Genomic DNA, 3269 nt, shown 5'->3' on the forward strand with positions numbered 1-3269 from the left:
AAGGAATGGAACAGAATAAAAGAAATCGAATAGAATAGGCTGAGATGGAATGGAATAGAATGAAATGGAATAGAATAGAGTAGACTAGAATAGGATGGAATAGAATTGAAGGAATGGAACAGAATAAAAAGAAATCGAATAGAATAGGCTGAGATGGAATGGGATAGAATGAAATGGAATAGAATAGAGTAGACTGGGATACAATGGAATGGAATAGAATGGAACTGATCGAATGAAATGGATTGGAATGAAATGGAATGGAATAGAATAAAATGGGGTAAAATGGAATAAGTTTTTAAAATATTATTCATACATCCATCAATGTTTATTTGAAATTTACTTAACTAAGTAACTTATCATTTCCAGTTTTTCATTTCAATGAATTATGAATATCAAACAATCATATGATTCTTTGATAAATGAAATGAATTTAGCAAAATTTTGCTATTTTGATTATTACATTTATTAATCAATATGATATATTACAATATGAATTTTATCGTTGGAATAAATTCGGAAATTATTTGCATTTTATTATCCAGTAATAATCGTAATAAAAAATGCAAAACATCTCAAAATTATCATTTTAATCTATTAATTGAAATTATTAATTTTTTTAATTCAGACATTTCTTCTGTGACAAGAAATAAGTTGTTGATAGAAATTTGAAAAAAAAAAATCCAAATTTTAAAACTTACTTTTTTCTAGTTAATTAAAAAAAGAAAAAGGGATACTTTAGAACTAACTGTTTATTTTGACGATAATTATGCTAATTACATTTTAGTAAAAATAATAATTACTGTGACAATATTGAGTAGATCGTATCGAAATCTTCCCATCTTTTCCTTCTTGACATTATTTTTTCAGGTACTAAAAGCGAAACTTTAAAATGCGCATTTATCGCTTCCTACTATGGCAGAAACTTTAAAATGCGCATTTATCGCTTTCTCATCAAGTTAAAAGAAAATAGAAAGAATGAAAAAAGAACATTTCTTCCGTATATCTATCATTTTTTTTCCTTTTTTTCCACCTTTACTAATCAAAAGATTCATTTGAATAATTTTTTTTTTTTTGCATAAAAAATTATTTGTCACCACCAAACATTTAAAATTCACATTTAAGAATGCACTAAAATGTGATGCAATTGTCGTGATATTATAATTATCGCTTCGAAAACATCTGTCACAATTTTTTGTGACAACTCTTGTATGAAAATACTCTTCTAGTATATTTCATTTATATGTTTTTCATTTGTTTATCAGTTTACTCTTCCAAAATATTGATTTTTTATAAATTATTGTTTTATGTGACAACCAATTATTTAGATCAAACGTATCATAATATACTTATGAAATATTCTTTAGTATATTTTTAATTTCCAATTAGTATATTTCCAATTATTAGTCATGTCAATTTCATTTTTTTCAAATACTATTTCCAATTTTATGTCAGAAAATAGCAATTTTTATTCTTTTAACGAATGTGAAATTCATTATTTGCAAATTTTGTGGACAATAAATTGAATTTAACATTTTTAAATGAAAATTTTACAAATGAAACTAGCTAGCTAATAGCTAAAAGAAATCGATAATTTCTTGATTAAAAATCGGAAGTTTATAGCATTTCTTTTTTTTTTTTTTGTTGACTTAATGAATATTTACTTTAGCAAATTAGAAGGAATAGAAATAATGATTAAGATGGAAAATAATTTATCTACTTCCTTTTTTCTTTCCCTTAAGCTTAAGTCTATGCTAGGGACATCGTCTTAGTTTTGGAAAAACATCATAAGTTTACTACTATCAATGCTCTTCCTCTTCATCGTAAATATTAGCCAAACTTATCTATGACAGATAATAAATATGTTAAGGCTAAAAATTCATCAACCTTGTATTATCATTGTCTTATGCTAGGTCAATAAATTTGACCTTTCTTTGCTAATGTTAAACTTCTCTTCTAAAATTGACAAATTTTCGAAAATGATTAGATTGCTTATCGTAGTAGATGAAGTAAAAGATAAGATAATTGGTTTTGCATTTATGATTAGATTTAAATCCTATCACGGTCTTTACTTTGATATTTTGTTTGAATTCAAAAATAAAATCAAAATAATCAGGCTACGAATTAATCTACTCTGAAGTTAATTCATATTTTGTAAATTTTAGGTAATATCTTAAATTTTCTCTTTTATTTTTCTAAAGATTTGACATTTATAAAGACTATTCATTTAACTAACTTAGTTGTTGTGTTGTGACACCTTTTGGAATGTAAGACTAATTAATGATTTGACAAATTGCTGATAATTGTAAATAAAATGTTGCAAGTAATAATTGTAAATAAAAGTTTTACCAACAATTTGAATAGCAAATTAATTTATGTCTGAATAAATTAGAAAGAGAGAATGATGAAATGTTGAGAATCTGTGAGAAAAAAAAAATGCCTTAAAAGAATTATAAGTCAAGAAAATGAAATTTTATTTTTTTTAAAACTATTCCGTTTCATATATTGAATAGTATTTTATAGTTTATAACTATTTTGGATACTGAAATTTACCTAAATATTTATATAACTTGCCATTTATGTGAAATTAATGTATTCATATTAGTTGCATCAACTACCTGAGAAGAGAACTTTGATCATAATTCCTTAAGATCAGGTATATTAAGATTGATTCAATGCAGAGTATAATTCATTTTCTGATGGTGACATATATCGATGTCTTTGCGTTTCAATTGTCAACTGCTTATTTCATTCTCATACAATTTCTGTCTAATATGAATTTCAATTCATTCTTTAAATTGCAAACACTTATTAAAAAAATTATTTCAATTAAGATAAAATGAGTGCATTGAGTTGAGAATGTAACCTTTCAACTCTCTTCAAGAATCTAACCTTTCAACTTTTGCTCCCAAATTATTCCCACTAAGGTATGAAAAAAAAACTAAATATGGTTGTGTCCTAGAAATGTAAAAAGTTTGAAAAAAAAGAAAAATTTTTGCTTACTGATATCATTTCTCTTTTCACATTCCCAAAAACAGGAAAAAAAAAAGGAATGCTAAGAAAGCTTAATGAAGAAATTGGGACAACAGCTAATGCTAATAAAAAAATAAATAAATAAATAAAAGATAAAAGTTGCAATATTTCAAAATTGTAATTAAAATTTTAGACGTCTATTTTCACACCAATTAAAAATTTGACTTTTTTTTTTTTTTCTTCCTCTTATGACATTCATTTTACTTTCATCTCATTAATTTGCGCTTTCTTTTTTTTTC

This window comes from Loa loa, assembly GCF_000183805.2.
Source record: "Loa loa unplaced genomic scaffold supercont3.147, whole genome shotgun sequence".
NCBI classification, from domain to species: Eukaryota; Metazoa; Nematoda; class Chromadorea; order Rhabditida; family Onchocercidae; genus Loa; species Loa loa.